The sequence below is a fragment of the Bombina bombina genome, chromosome 4, assembly GCF_027579735.1.
Source record: "Bombina bombina isolate aBomBom1 chromosome 4, aBomBom1.pri, whole genome shotgun sequence".
NCBI classification, from domain to species: domain Eukaryota; kingdom Metazoa; phylum Chordata; class Amphibia; order Anura; family Bombinatoridae; genus Bombina; species Bombina bombina.
In genome coordinates this window covers 1,007,320,713-1,007,337,762 of record NC_069502.1, presented here as the reverse complement: position 1 = coordinate 1,007,337,762, position 17,050 = coordinate 1,007,320,713, and the positions used below count along the sequence as shown (strand labels likewise).

Genomic DNA, 17,050 nt, shown 5'->3' with positions numbered 1-17,050 from the left:
AGTGTACTTTTTAGCACTTTAGTTATGAGTTTTATGCTACGGCGTTGTAGTGTAAAACTCATAACTACTGACTTTAAAATGCGTTACGAATCTTGTCAGTAGAGGGTGTACCGCTCACTTTTTGGCCTCCCAGGACAAACTCGTAATACCAGCGCTATGGAAGTCCTATAGAAAAAAGGCTTTACGAACTTTACGTAAGTAGATTTGCGGTAAGGCCAACAAAGAGTGTCTCTGTCATTTCAAGACTCGTAATACCAGCGGGTGTAAAAAATCAGCGTTAGGACCTGTTAACGCTGCTTTTTTACCTTAACGAACAACTCGTAATCTAGCCAATATATTGTTAAAGCGATTTTGAATTTGTAGCTAACATGAAGCACATATCAGTGTACAAGTAGGACTTAAAGGGACATTAAACCCAAACATTTTCTTTCATGATTCACATGGAGAATACAATTTTAAACAACATTCCAATTTACTTCAATTGATGTGGATCACCACAGCTGAAGAACCACCGCTGAGAACCGCCGTTCCGTATCCGCGCATCAGGGAAGACTGCTCCACACCTCTGCTCTGCGACACCTTCGCTCAAGATGAAGATAAAAGATAATGGAGCCACCTGGAAGAAGAACTTCATCGCTGGACTTCAGGAACGGTGAGTACCTATTTGGGGGTTTGTCTTAGGCTTTTTTTTATTTTATTGGGGTGGCTTTTTTTTAGATTAGGGTTTTTTGGGCTGTAAAAGGGCTGATTGTCCTTTTAAGGGCAGTGACAGAGCTGAATGCCTTTTAAAGAGCAATGCCCATACAAATGCCCCTTTAGGGGCAATGGGTAGCTTAGGGTTTTTTAGACTTAGTTTTTTTATTTTGGGGGTTGGTTGGGTGGGGGATTTTGCTGTTAGGGGGTACTTTGTAATTTTTGTATGTAAAAGAGCTGATTTCTTTAGGACAATGCCATACAAAAGGCCCTTTTAAGGGTTATTGTTAGTTTATTGATAGATTAGGGGGTGTTTTTATTTTGGGGGGATTTTTTATTTTTATAGGGGTATTACTTTAGGTTTAATTTTTTTATTTTGGATAGCTTTGTTTATTTTTTTTGTAATTTTATTTTTTTATTTTTTGTAATATTAGCTTTGGGGTTTGTTGTTTTTAAAAAAAATAGACTGCCCTCTGGGCAGGTTTATCTCCTAGATAAATAATAATTACATTCTAAAGGAATAGTATTGCAGTTGTAAAAATAATAGTCTAGCACACCAATGTCAAAAACAGGGGGGGTTACTGTTAGGGGGTACTTTGTAATTTTTGTTTGTAAAAGAGCTGATTTCTTTAGGTAATGCCCTATAAAACGCCATTTTAAGGGCTATTGGTAGTTTATTAATAGATTAGGGGGTGTTTTTATTTTGGGAGGGATTTTTTATTTTTATTGGGGTATTAGTTTAGGTTTAAAATTTTTATTTTGGATAGCTTTGTTTATTTTTTTTTTTGTAATGGGCAGGCTTATTGCCTAGTTAAATAATAATTACATTCTAATGGAATTATTGAAATCACACAATTACAATTCAAGTCATAGTATTGCAGTTGTAAAAATAATAATCTAACACACTAATATCAAAAACAGGTCAAAATCCATCAGTCAACAGTTGTAGATCCCTGCTGCACATATATATACTTCCATTCTAAAGCCAGCAGAGGTTGGTATAGTCTTGGCTTGAAATAGTGGATTTAAAGTACACAGGTAGCCCTTAGTTTATGCCGGGGTTAGGTTCCAGAAGGAATGGTTGTAAATTGAAACTGTTGTAAATTTAGACCCAGTTTATAATGTAAGTCAATGGGAAGTGAGGGAGATAGGTTCCAGGCCGCTCTCAAAATTGTCATAAGTAACACCTAATACATTATTTTTAAAGCTTTGAAATGAAGACTTTAAATGCTAAACAGCATTATAAACCTAATAAAGTAATCACACAACACAGAATATATAATTAAACTAAGTTAAATGAACAAAAACATTTGCTAAACAGCATTATAAACCTAATAAAATAATCACACAACACATACTTCACCTGCATTTTTCAGCAAACAGTTCTTTCTATGCATTCCAATCTGGACTGATTTATAGACAGGAAGATCTTGTTCCTTTGAAATCTGCTCGATAGCTCAGGTCTGGTTAAACTGATTAATTTCAGCTTGCTTGGCTTTGCTGCAACACAAGCTGACAGGTCCACCTACTGGCTATTTTAATAAATACACTGCTTCTCAATGTTTTTCAATAACAGTCACATGACTGGAAAAAAAAGTTGTTATTCTGAAACGGTGTAAATTGAACCGTTGTAAAACGAGGGCCACCTTTAAAAAAAAGAAAATCTTAAAAAAAAATTCTCTCTCTGATATTTCATTTATTTTTTTCCTTTTACCTGTCACTTTGTTGGCACTCACCCTTCATTTGTCATTTGGAAGTATTCTCTCAGTATTCTCTCAGTTCTGTCATTCAGCTTGTTAATTCCAAAAAATAATTATTAAAAATGTGTAAATATATACATAATGTAAACTTAGCTATGTTTATACTAGTTATGTACTAGTTATGTACAGTATGTATGTGTGTTATGTACAGTATGTATGTATGTGTGTGTGTGTGTATACTGTATATATATATATATATATATATATATATATATATATATATATATACACACACACACACACACACACACACATTATAGAGGTTTGTAGATTTATAAAAAAAATTATGTTAGTGGTCAACGGGATTCAAAATTGTAAGTTTAGTGGTCCCTATGGTCCAGAAGGTTGGCGACCCCTGGACAATAAAAAATGAAATGTCTTGCACATAAACAAAAAATAAAAATAACCAGTACCTCAAAAAGTAATGACAATATTTACTTAAAGTGATGGTAAATCCTAGTGTTTCTGAAACGCTAGGCTATACCATTGGAACAAATAAAGGGGACTTTCAGTCATGAAGTATAAAAATACTTCTTGCTGAAAGCTCCTGTATTTGTTTGCAGCGTTCACTGCACTGAACTGCTAGGGCAGCCCACGGCAGAACACTATTTGGCTGAGAGGAGATGTTTCCACCTCTTAGCCAATAGCCGTGCGGAAAATCCAACGCTGCAATCAAATAAAGTTTTATACTTCATGACTGAAAGTCCCCTTTATTTGCTCCAATGGTAAATCCTAGCGTTTCAGAAATGCTAGGATTTACTATCACTTTAAGATTTTTTCAGTCCTCACTGGAATAATACATTTCAGAAAATGTTAAGATAGATAGATAGATAGATAGATAGATGCTTTTAATTTTTTATTTTTAAAGACATTTAAGACTTTGCTGGTTTTTAATGCACTTTTCAATGTTTCATAATTAAATATCCTATAATCTAAAAGGCCAAGTGTGTTTGTCCGAAGCTGTCATGTGCAGTAAAGACTGTGCCAGGACAAACATACCTGGCCTTCAACAGACTGACCTGGCATTTGATCCTCCGCCGCAAGAATAGTAGGCATGATGGGTAGTGTGGTCGACCAGATGTGATGGGGATGGGGCGGGGCTGACCGGGACATGAGTGTGGCCAGGCGGAGGACGGGTCCGTCCGGACTTGACATGGACGGGGCTGGTCGGACAGATGTGATGGTGGCCGGGTGCCATGACCGTGACAGAGAAAGCTCAAAAGAGTGGGGGATAGAGAGAGTAAAAGAGTGGGGGATAGAGAAAGTAAAAGAGTGGGGGATAGAGATAGCAAAATAGAGGGGGGGAGAGAGAGAGCAAAAGAGAGGGGGAGAGAGAGCAAAAGAGAGGGGAGAGAGAGAGAGAGAGAGAGAGAGAGAGAGAGAGAGAGCAAGGAGTGGGACCGCTGCACTGCAAAAAATGGCCCATGTACACAGGCTTTAGGACTAGTCTATTGTAAATAAATACTTTTGAAGATTATCCTAGCATAGAATAAATGTGTTTCTAAACTTATTTTGCTCAGTCAAGCAAACAAAACTAAAATAAAGGAAATGAAGTCAATAGAAGTGGGTGATATTTTTATTTTTATGTTTATATTTTTTCCGCCTTTCCCAAGGTCAGCGTTTGTAGGAAGTATGTCTCAGTTCAATGTACTGTATTTGTGTCTGGAAACTTGCAACTAATTACTGTGGTCACACTTCCTAATTCAGAAAAAAAGATTTTTGCAACCTCTGAACAGTTATGTGCCACCTAGATGTTCAGTGATGACCACAAAATTGGAATTTATTTCTGTGCAAAACAGAGTTTTATAAGGTGAAGACATATTATTACTTAAAAGCAGACACCGGAATGATTTAGTGGAAAGTTCAGCAACCATGAAATCATGTGAGCACTCTGCAGAAACATGTTTCAAATTACCTTCAGACTTATTTCATTTAGCTGCCAAAGCTTTTATATATGGAAAAGAACAAACACTTTGCAGGGAGACATATCATATTGAACTGCATGGTTTATAAGCATATCGTTTTATTTTATTAGAGAATAAAATGAAAAATCTTACAATAATACAGAGTGTTATATAATAATAAGGTAAACCTTTGAAAATTCAAGTGTTTTTTTTATCTCTTTTTAGTGTGAATGTAAATATAATACAAAGTATGGCCAGTGCAAACAACTTGTAGTTGAACATATCCATGTTATAGATAGGGATGAGTGAATGTTTCGCAACATTCATAAAATGAAATGAATTTTAACACATTAGTTTGTTCATTTCGAGCTTTGAATGTTTGTACAACATTCTAACATTCGTTTAATATAATAGTATTTCTAATGCTTTATTTAAATTTAATATTCAATTCAAATTTTTCTAAAATTTGATTTGAATTATGCAATATTCAAATTCGAAAAATTTGAATTTATATATTTGTAATAGTATTTCTAATGCATTTTTTTAAATGTAATATTCCAATTATGCAATATTTGAAACAGAAACATTTCAATTGATATATTTGTATCTATTATGTATCAAGTTACTAAATTCTCTACCACATGAACTATTGAACTTCTGAATAGTATTTGTTAAATTAAATGTTATATTCGAAAATTTGAATATGAACATTCAATCTAATTATCAACATTCTAATTCAAAAGTGACATTCCAAAACTGTAAATAGGATTCGAATATAGAATTTTTAAGAATATTCGTTCTTATCAACATTCGATTATGTAAATCGAATTTCTACAATAACATTCGTTCTAACATTTGAATTTGAATATAAAAACATTCGCCAATTCCTAATTATATAGCTTTAATTTTTTATGACATAAGAGATACCAATAGCACTACTTGTTCTAATAGAAAAACGTTCCCAAATATATAATTTCTCTAGGTAATGAATGTTTGAGGGGTCGGTGCTTGTACTTCCATGAAATTTATAAAGAATTCAGCTGAGGGTTGAAAAAAAAAGAGTACAAATATAGCGCTCGTGACGTTTATTAAGGTTGATTACATAGGTAAAGCAAAATGTGGAAAATAATTAAAACTTAACTTTTATTCAAATATGAGATAAATAATAAAAAAATCATGCGGTACTGCTGAGCCTTTCCAGTACGGAGGGAATGTCAGAGTTGCTACCGTGGAGGCTTGATTTATAACAGTTTACAGCCCACAATTCAAATATACAGTATCATGGAGGCTTGATTTATAACAGTTTACAGCCCACACTTCAAATAAACAGTGTCAGAGGAATGGAGTCACATCTTATGGGAACCGTCTGAGGGTGCAAGGAGGTCCAAAGAACAATTCTGCAAAAGATAGAAGTGAAAAATAGAACTTAACCAGCAACTGTTTACAACTTTAAAGAACAATAATTACAATTTAAGCACCATTTGTACACAACCTTTTGGAGAGTTTCTCTTCTGCTATATATACAGCATTTCTGGGCACAGAACAGTATCCAGCCTGTTCCTGATACTGGGTGTGGGTGAGCTGATACGCCCTAATCTATCAGTCTGCATCTACTAGCACACTAGGGTGCTCTTGTCAAATAGTAACTCTTACCACCTCAAGAGGCTACTTCGAGAGACTTGAACCCCCAAGAGACCTGAAATTCAAGTGAGGGTGGTCCACTGACTGAGTGCCTTGCCAGAGCGAGAGCTATCTGGACGGCTTTTAAGGGTCCAGGAGGCTTTTGTAGAACTTCTCAAGTGCTTGATACTCTGTGATTATATTGGTATCTGCGTGTGTACGTTTTTTATCACACTGATTGTGCACTATTGTGGCGCCTTCTTCTTTTTTTCTATTTTTTAGACCTACATCACTTGGCTTACCTTAAAGTTTTTGGAAGAAGTGGACTTGAGAAACACTGCTCTAGAAAACTAGATGTAAAAATGAATTGCTTCTACCACATAACACATTAGGATAAGTATTATAAACACAGAAAACATGAAAGTTGTTTTTATTTCTCAGTCCATAATAATTACATAAACTTATTCAACTGCTAATATGAAAGAGGAGGTGCTATTGATTCAAATGAGGGGTTATAGAACAGTCATACAACACACATAAAGTGATCAATGTAAAATCCGCTAGAAACAAATTTTAGAGAAGATTAAGAATATAAGACTTTTTCTCTTGCAAATATAAACCAACTCTCAGTTGCAAACTCTCAATTTAATTCTTAGTTTAGCCTCTATTTTACATAACATATCACATGATCATTTAGACATAACAGAGTCAATGTAAAAATGGTGATTACTTGACTAGCATACTTATTCTAAATAAAGCAAGATTACCAAAATATGCTTGAAAAACTACAACAGTTATTCAAAATCAAATGGGCCATCCTGATATATGTGGCTCGTAGGCCAATACATGAAATGTTGCAGGAAAATCTAGACGCTTGGAATATTTCACTCAGGCTGAGTGCCCAAAATGATTCTTAACGATCATAGGTGGGTGTGCGGGTTCAAAGAGGTGGAGGTAGCCCAAATCAAACCTTACATATTCTGTGCATGGTATCAACCATCCAAGAGGATATATAAACTCAGAGTGACAAGAAATGTAAAAGATAGAATAGCTTTAATTTAAAATCAATGTAAAACAATTCTAAAAAACATCCCACAACGCGTTTCTCAGGGTTTACCATTTCAACAGGTGAGCTGTTTGATATGTCACTAACTGGGATTTAAATAGCCCTTTTTCGGTGTTCTCATTACTCCACTGTGCATGCTCAGACCATGGACCAAACAGTAAGGTCTATCAAATAAATGTGTATCTGAATGTGTTCTAAAAATGTGAAGATCGCTGAACCAATCTATAATAAAGGGCTGATACTGGAAGGTATGTCTGGTACAACAAGACAAAAGGTACACAAAACCATATGGAGAAATAACCACATTTCAAATGGCTTCACAAAAACATCCTGTAATTAGCAATGGAAAAAGCCACTGTGCATGTGCATGCGTGAGTCCCATAGAAATGTATCATGATATATAATACCATCGGCAAAATGTAATCTACTCATCGCGGATGCGCAGACGCCAAGGGAAATTATTGGCCAAATAAAATAAAGATTGAGGAGAGACATAATACATATCACTCCCGTCAAGTTAAAAGTTAACCAAATACAGATCACAGCAAGAACACCTAAACATGTATCTGTTTTAGAATATCCATATAACATGTAACAAGTACTATGGATAAAAAGAAATCAAAATTCATATATATAAACAATCTCTGCAACAAAGTGGTTACTTGTTTATCTAGTTAATGTGACAGATATCATTTACACCACCATAATATATAATTGCTACTGGTGTAATCACAATGAGGAATACAAAACATTAATATAGACTATACTAATAAAGTATGATAATAAAGAAACATAACGAAGCTTGTTAATGTCAATGTGTATAAGCACAGACTGCAGGCATAACTTGCAGTGTATTGACCAGCTCATAATTAACTGTTAAAAGCGACCATGTCCACATTTTCATTGAGACCAAAGGGAGTCAAAGTGCGTAACTTCCAAATCCAAAAAGTCTCCCTTCGTCTCAAACGTATGAACCTGTTGGACCCCCAAGATTTAGGTATAAATTAAATCGGGGTAAATTTGATAACTTCTTTATCTCCTTCATGAAGATATTGTACATGTCTAGGTGCACTGTGCTTAGAGCCAGAAATATGGATAGGGCTGAATTACTATCACAAAACCAAAATGGTGGTCCCTCAAAATCAACAAACAAAAAATATATTCCTTATTTTATTAAGAAATACAATAGCAACCATAACATCATTAAGAATATGATCAACACACATTGGCCCATTTTAACTTATGATCATGTGTTTAGGAACATTTTGGGCAAAATACCCATCTGCACTTTCACCAGAGCTCCTACTCTTAAAAACTAAATTTATCCTTACCTGATAAATTTCTTTCTTTCCGGATATGGAGATTCCACAACGTCATTCCAATTGCTAGTGGGAATATCACTCCTGGCCAGTAGGAGGAGGCAAAGAGCACAACAGCAAAGCGGTTAAGTGTCACTCCCCGCCATAATCCCCAGTCATTCGACCAAAGGGAAATGGAAAAAGGAATAACACAAAGGTCAGCACACGGAGGAGCAGGCACTACTAAAAAAAGTTTAAAAAAAATCTGTTTATTGAAGCAAGTATAAAATGGAGTATCCCCAGACAAAGTACAAACACACAAGGCAAGTCTTACATGTTTCATGCCCCCTAGAGGTTCTTAATCATAAACTAATTAGGTGTAGCAGAGTAAGCCCATTTATACTCAAGGCATAAATTGATTAACCCTTGCCAACCCGGAGAAATATAATAAAAACATACAATGTGAAAATTAAAAAGCAAATAAGCTACAGAGTTTTAATAACAGTCATGTGGTGGCCCGAAACAATACATTGTGAATACAAGAAAAATGTATATACATGTATATGTGTATATATATATATATAAGTTGTATTTTTTTTCTCAAACTCACTAGATAACTCACTAAATAATTCTGGATGAAATACCAGCTTAGTACTGTGCAAATTAACCAATTGAGGATGTATTTTCCTCACTGGATGAAGATGCTTAGTATGTCATACTCAGAAATATTAGACAAATGCTGCATAGAATGGAAAGCTTTAGAAATTATTTTTAAAGGACCTATTTGTATACACCATGTGGAATGTGTATGTATGAGATAATGTGCATATGAACAATTTGTAAAATATATTTAATTATGTATTACTGATGAAAAATCTCAATTGTCTATAAAATAGCTGATATCACATTCCCTATTCATTCTTGTTTTAAATTTAAGGATTCAAAATAATTATCTCTTATCTAATATTTTACCTTTGTTCCCTCCCCTTATGGGTACCCTTGCTAAATCTATGACTTGAGCAGATATGTCAGCTTTCTCAGTAAAATGTATGCCATTGATATGGCTTGCTATTACTGATTATTTTACATAATTTTTAGCATCTCTGATGTGTTCTCCCACTGTTTTTCTGAACTCCCTAGAGGTTTTACCTGCATATTGGCTTTTACACAGATTGCAGGTCAACAAGTAGACCACCCATTGGGTACTGCAATTTGCGTTAAAGCCTATTTCAAATTTCTGATTAGTGACACTTGATTCAAAGGTGTTGCCTCTTAAAATGGTGGTACAAGTGTGGCAGTTTCTGCTGCCACATCTAAAATTAACCTTATGTGTCAACCATTTGGATTCTGTCGTTCAAGTGTTGTTTCTTTTAACCAAGTTAGGGGACAGAGACTGTCCCCTATAATAGGTGCATGTGCTTTTTAAGAATATTGATGATTTTTTCATACTGCGAAGTGTATTCAGTGGTGAAAACTACGGAGTTCGTAAAATCGTTACTCTGTAACCCTTGATGATGTCATTGGTTGATACCTGTGTTAAGTGTTTTCACCTCTTTACGGCACTTTTCTAAATTGTTTTTTCTATAACCCCTTTTGATTAGTCTGTTTTCTAATTCTATGGACTGTTGTTCATAGACTTCATCTGATTGGGTATTCCTCCTGAGTCTGATAAACTGTCCCTTTGGTATAGCCTGTATGAGATGTTTGGGATGTTGTGATGCAGCATGTAAAATTGTATTCCTAGTGGTGGGTTTCCTATAAGTCTTTGTACACATGTGATTATCATGGATTTGCAAAGTTAGATCTAGGAAATTAACCTCTGTTCTACTATAGGTTCCTGTGAACTTAAGGCCCAGGGAATTGTCATTTAAATAATGCATAAATTCCTGGTATGAGGAGTCATTGTGTGGTCTTTTGACTATGAAAAATAGATAATCTATGTAACAAACAAATAAAACAATGTCCTCATACCAGGAAATCATGGGATTATAAATGTGTGTAATCTCCCACCAGGCTACAAACAAAATGGCGAATGATGGGGCAAATTTTGCCCCATCACCATGCAACAAATTTCCTGATAATATTCTTGATCAAACAGAAAGAAATTATGTGAAAGGAGATACCTCAATGTATCCCCTATATAATGATTGTAAATATCTTGTAAATCCAACTACTTTTCTAGGAAAAATTCAATAATTTGAACTCCCAAAGACTGTGGGATGCAAGTATACATTGAGGAAATGCCTACTAATATCCAGGAGAAGTCATTTTGTTATTTAATGTTTCCAAACTTCTAAGCAAATGTGAGCTGTCCTCCAGGTAGCTCCACTGCCTCTTGGCAATAGGTTGTAAAATGGCATCTAGCCACGCTCCCATGCATTCAAATAGGGAGCCAATGCCATAAACTATTGGTCTGCCTGGAGGACGCTCACAATCCTTATGCACTTTCGGCACATAGTAGAATATTTATATTGCTAGAGTTTAAAATACCTAAAGATATACCTTATTGAACCAACTCGAACAATTCCTTTTTGAATATATGAGTGGGATTAGTAGACAATTTACAATAGGTATTGCTATCAGAAAGCTGTATATGAGCCTCTTGGAAGCAAAAAAAATTCTTATCCATAATGACAATGCTACCGCCCTTATCTGAATTCTTTATGACAATGTCATGGTTAATGCCATATGTTCTTTATATTTCAGATTAAAGGCCGGAGCACTGCCAATGATATCACCTTCCAAGGCCAAAATATCATCTTGCAAAGCCTTCTGAAAAGCATTCAACATTGCACCTCTGTGTTGGATGGGATAAAAATCAGATCTAATTTTTTTAGGTATTTGTATTGGCTTGGGGGTGATGTTTGAAACATGGCCACTGTATAATTCATTTAGACTGGTGAGAGCACAAGCATCAGAGAAAGGCACATGAAGGGTAGTGGAAAAATCTTTAATTTCAACACTCTCTGTATGTCCAAATTTGTCTTCAGTTTCCTGTGTAAGAGCAAAAAACCTTTTTAGTGATAACTTTCTGACAAACTTATTAACATCCAGTAAAGTGTTGAAGCCAGAGAATTTATTTGTGGGGGCAAACCCCAAACCTTTAGACAATACGGATCTTTTGTGATTATATTGAAGCTGTCAGATTATTAAACAGTTATCATTAATTGTTAATGTCCCTTTTTCTTCTTCTTTTTGCTTTCTTTGCCTTTTTTTTCTCCGTCTGCGTCTTCTTCTCTTTCTTGTTGGGTGGTCTTGCGAGTCTTTGGACGGGCCACCGGTATACATTCCCCCGACTCCTCTCCCGAGCTTTCCTATAAAAAATAAAAAAGTAGATGGAGAAGAGAGAGGGGAGGAAGCGGAGATAAAGGAGGTAGAATTTGTAGAGTAGCTGGAATTGAAATTTTCAGCATCTGTAGATTCTCCTTCTGATGTGCTGAATGCTACTCTTCTTTTGTTATTCTTTTTAAGTATAGACTTAGGGACATTGTCAGCCTTATTATGTCCTTGTTGGGACTGACATTTATTGAAATCCTTTTGATATTTATTTTTGTTTTCACATTAAAAACAGGAATACTGGAGGAAATAAACCGCGTTTCAGAACTTAATAAAAAAAAAAATGAATCCCAGCGCTCCCAGCTACCCCATGGCCTCCTTGTATGTGGGGGACCTGCACCAAGATGTAACAGAAGCCATGTTGTATGAGAAGTTTAGCCCAGCTGGTCCTATCTTATCCATTAGAAATGGCAGAGACATGATTACCCGTCGTTCCCTTGGCTATGCTTATGTCAACTTCCAACAGCCTGCTGATGCTGAGCGTGCTTTGGATACAATGAACTTTGATGTCATAAAGGTCAAGCCTGTGTGCATTATGTGGCCGCAACGTGACCCTTCTCTGTGTAAAAGTGGAGTTGGCAACATTTTTATAAAGAACAAGTCAATTGATAATAAAGCACTCTATGACACAGGTTCTGCCTTTGGAAATATCCTGTCTTGTAAGGTTGTGTGTGATGAGAATGGCTCAAAGGGCTATGGATTTGTACATTTTGAGACACAGGAGACAGCAGAAAGAGCAATTGATAAAATGAATGGCATGCTTCTAAATGACCGCAAAGTGTTTGTTGGGCAGTTCAAGTCACGTAATGAGCGTGAGGCTGAGCTTGGAGCCAGGGCAAAGTAGTTCACCAACGTTTATATTAAGAATTTTGGGGAAGATATGGATGATGAAAGGCTTAAGGAAATGTTTGGCAAATATGGTCCAGCCCATAGTGTTAAAGTTATGACTGACGACAGTGGAAAATCCAAGGGCTTTGGCTTTGTTATCTTTGAAAGGCATGAGGATGCACAAAAAGCCGTGGATGACATGAATGGCAAAGATATGAATGACAAGGCCATTTATGTGGGGCAAGCCCAGAAAAAGGTAGAAAGGCAAACAGAGCTGAAAAGGAAATTTGAACAAATGAAACAGGACAGAATCACCAGATACCAGGGTGTAAACCTTTACGTTAAAAATCTTGATGTTGGTATTGATGATGAATGACTGAGGAAAGAATTTTCACCATTTGGTACAATTACCAGTGCCAAGGTAATGATTGAAGGTGGTCGCAGCAAAGGTTTTTTTTATTTTTTTTATTTTTTTTATTGAGGTTGTAAATTAATTGAACAGGCAAATCTTGCAATTCCAAAAATATATGAGGATCATTACAAATTTACACATTGGGTTTAAGAGAAATCAGTCGCCTAGACATACAGATAGAAATTAACCTCAAGCTTTCAATTATATAGTATCTCCTTAAAATGTAACATAGAGTCAGATATAATAATTTCCCACAGTGATAAATAGAGACCTCTCTTGGACCCCCTGAAGAGGAATTTAAGTGAGAGTGGGGAAGACTAGGAGAGAAAACAAAGTAAGAAATTGGGTCACTTTTGGACCCCAAATGAAAACAACTAGCTTATAAAATATTATACAAGGAGAAATTAAGGTCTAAATCACTAGTATACATTAGTGCCTTGAAAGTGCGACATCAAGTGACCAACCATAACTAGGGTGATACTACTGTGATAGATCTCAGATACAATGTCAAAGGAGGTGTAGGAGTGTCTAGTCACCTTAAACATATGATTCAGTCTCAATGAGACCTGTTGGAGCTTAACCTTAAAAATTTACATTACCTGAGGGGCCTAATTATCTTAATAGCCCAGAGAATGTGACCTATGTCCAGATCTTTAGGGGGAAGCCTGCCCGGGAAGTTAAAGTCTACAGTGTAATATAATAAACATAGTGTAACACAAAAAGAATACCAGAATCAGTATTTGGGGTAAGCAAGCTGAAACCTATAACAGACGTTTGTTCTAGGGAAATTACCCATCATGGCCAACTGTAAAGAGCATTTAGGGAGTAATCTCTAATTTACATCATTTAGGAAATATTTAAACATATCAATCTGACATTTTCCCTCTCTATACTTATCGGCAACTTCTCAATGTGCAATGACCCTGATATGGATGCTATATAGGCTAAAGACTCAGCCAAAGTTACCATAAGAATTACTACCTGCAAACAAGTAGTTAAAGCATATATACATAGGTTTCAATCTCTATGAAGCCCATTGGAGCTTAAAATAAGCGATTCCACTAACTGAAAGGCCTGGATACCTTAGTATCATAACATACACAGATCCCTAGGGGAAAGTCTGCTGGGGGGATTACAGTCTACTATGAAATATAATAATATAGCATAAAGCACACAGTATAACAGAATCATTATGTGGGATGAATATGCTGAAACTTATACCAGTTAGTCAGTCTTAAAAAATAAAATTACCCGATAGGGTTAACTGCAAATAATACTTAGGGAGTAGTATCTCTGATTTACATGTTAGTTAGGAAATATTTAAATATATTAGCATGACTTTTACGCTCTCTATATTTATCTGCTGCTTCACAGTGTATTATGACCTTGATATGGGCGCTATATAACTGGAAAATCCAATTAAGCCGATCAGGTTTGTAAAATCTTTTCATGGTGGTTGTTTAGTAGGGTGGTCACAGTCTCGAGTAGTGACTTAACACCAGACGCCATCTTTAGTAGGTGCGTATGTAGCAAAAAAGTCCTTCAATCCTCCTTTTTATCTGTCACTTAGAACAAGTATGGTGATGTATAAGCATAGATTGTATGAATTGTAAACTAGGTTGTCTCTGTCTTCTTACTTTTTCCAGTGTCTGTGCATTGCTTACCCGGCCTGTAGTATTACCGGTGTTGAGAACTTCTCTGTAAAGAGCTTGCCTTAGGCCTCAACGCTAAGGATCGGTTTGCTGAGGTGGAGTAATCAATAAAAATATATCTTTCAAATCAGCTTGATCTACAGAATATGTATATTAGGATGGTATAAGTAGATGATCATTCAATTCCCTGGTAATAGGCAAATTATCAGTGATCCACACAGAGCTGTCAATATTGCAGCCATTCAAGCTGCTGCCCAGAGACACGCCCCCCGCAGCAAAGGTTTTTTTTTTTTTTTGCTTTTCATCACCTGAAGACGCTACCAAAGCAGTCACAGAAATGAATGGACGAATTATTGCCACAAAACCATTGTACATTGCTCTTGCCCAGCGCAAAGAGGAGTGACAAGCACACCTAACCAATCAGTACATGCAAAGAATGGCAAGTGTTTGAGCAGTACCTAATCCTGTGATCAACCCTTACCAGGCCCCACTATCCAACTATTTCATGGCAGCTATTCCACCAGCTTAGAATTGTGCTGCATACTACCCTGCAGGCCAAATTGCTCAGCTGAGACCACGCTGGACCACTCAAGGTGCCAGACCTCATCCATTCCAGAACATGCAAGCTCTTCGACCTGCTGCTCCAAGGCCCCCAACATTTAACACAATGAGACCAACTACTTCTCAGGTCCCAAGTGTTGTGTCCACTCAGCGTGTTGCTAATACATCAACAGCAGCTGCTTCTTCCTCTGTTAGGACCGTACCTCAGTATAAATTTGCCTCTGGGGTTCGTAATCCTCAGCAACACCTTAATACTCAACCACAAGTTGTCATGCAGCAGCCTGCTGTCCATGTGCAAGGACAGGAGCCTTTGACTGCTTCCATGCTGGCCTCAGCTCCTCCCCAAGAGCAAAAACAAATGCTTGGTGAGCGTCTCTTCCCATTGATTCAAGCAATGCATCCAAACCTTGCTGGTAAAATTACTGGTATGTTACTGGAGATTGACAACTCTGAACTGCTTCACATGCTTGAGTCACCGGAGTCCCTTCGTTCCAAGGTGGATGAAGCAGTTGCTGTATTGCAAGCACATCAAGCTAAAGAGGCTGCGCAGAAAGTCGTAAATAATGCCACTGGTGCCCCAACTGTTTAAATGCACGCCAGGCAAATGGAACCTTTTGTTGAACTTCTCCTCACCAGAGGAAAAAGAATTCAAAACATGGAAAAACTTAAATCTTGCAAAAACATTACAAAAAATCAAATCAAATAAAAAAGGAAAGGAAATATCAATGCTTACATACAGAGAAAATGCCAGGACTAGCAAGTAATTTGCTAGTCCTAGTTGATGAAAAAAAAAAAAAAAAAATTGCAAAATAAAAAAGCAAACTTTTTTTTAGGCCCGAGGGAAAGGCATTTCAAACACAGTACGAAACGTTAAGCATTCCTTTCCTTGATTTTGTAATTCTTTACTGTAGAAAGCTCAGAATTTTACCACTATATCAACTTGTGGGAAATGATAGCTAAGCAAAGAAGCAATTCTTACTTTAATAAAATTTAATTAAAAAACAAACAAAAAAAACAGGAATACCCAATCAGATGAATTCTACAACAGTCTATAGAATTAGAGAACAGACTAATCAAAAGGGGTTATAGAAAAAAACTATTCAGAAAAGTGCCTTAAAGAGGTGAAAACACTTAACACACGTATCAACCAAAGACATCATAAAAGTTACAAAGTAACAATTTAAGGACTTCGTAGTTTTCCCCACTGAACACATTTTGCAGAACAAAAAAATTGGCAATATTCTTCAAAAGCACATGCATCTATTGTTGGGCGATAGTGCCTTGAAACCTTTTGTCAAAAATTGTAGATTTGTACCAAAAAAGGCCAGAACTTTAGCACAGTCTCTGTCCCTTAGCTTGGTTAAAAGAAACAACACTTGAATGACAGAATCCAAATGGTTGACACATAAGGGTAATTTTAGATGTGGCTGCCGAAACTGCCACACTTGTACCACCATTTTAAGAGGCGACACCTTTGAATCAAGTGTCACTAATCAGAAATTTGAAATAGGCTTGTTGACCTGCAGTCTGTGTAAAAACCAATATGTAGGCAAAACCTCTAGGGAGTTTAGAAAAAGAGTGAAAGAACACATCAGAGATGATAAAAATTATGTAAAATAATCAGCAATAGCAAGCCATTTCAATGGCATACATTTTACTGAGAAAGCTGACATATCTGCTCAAGTCAGATCTAGCAAGGGTACCCATGAGGGGAGGGAACAAAGGTAAAAAATTAGATAAGAAAGAATTATTTTGGATCCTTAAATTAAAAACAAGAATGCCCCTGGGAATGAATAGGGAATGCGATATCAACTATTTTATAGACAATTAAGATTTGTCATCAGTAATACATAATTAAATATATTTTACAAATTGTTCATATGCACATTATCTCATACATACACATTCCACATGGTGTAT

General features: G+C 36.1%; 1 pseudogene; it reads left to right on the top strand.

The window, feature by feature from the left end:
* The first annotated feature begins 11,948 nt into the window (after nt 1-11,948).
* Nucleotides 11,949-15,784, top strand: LOC128657695 (polyadenylate-binding protein 1-like; annotated as a pseudogene).
* The last annotated feature ends 1,266 nt before the right edge of the window (nt 15,785-17,050 follow it).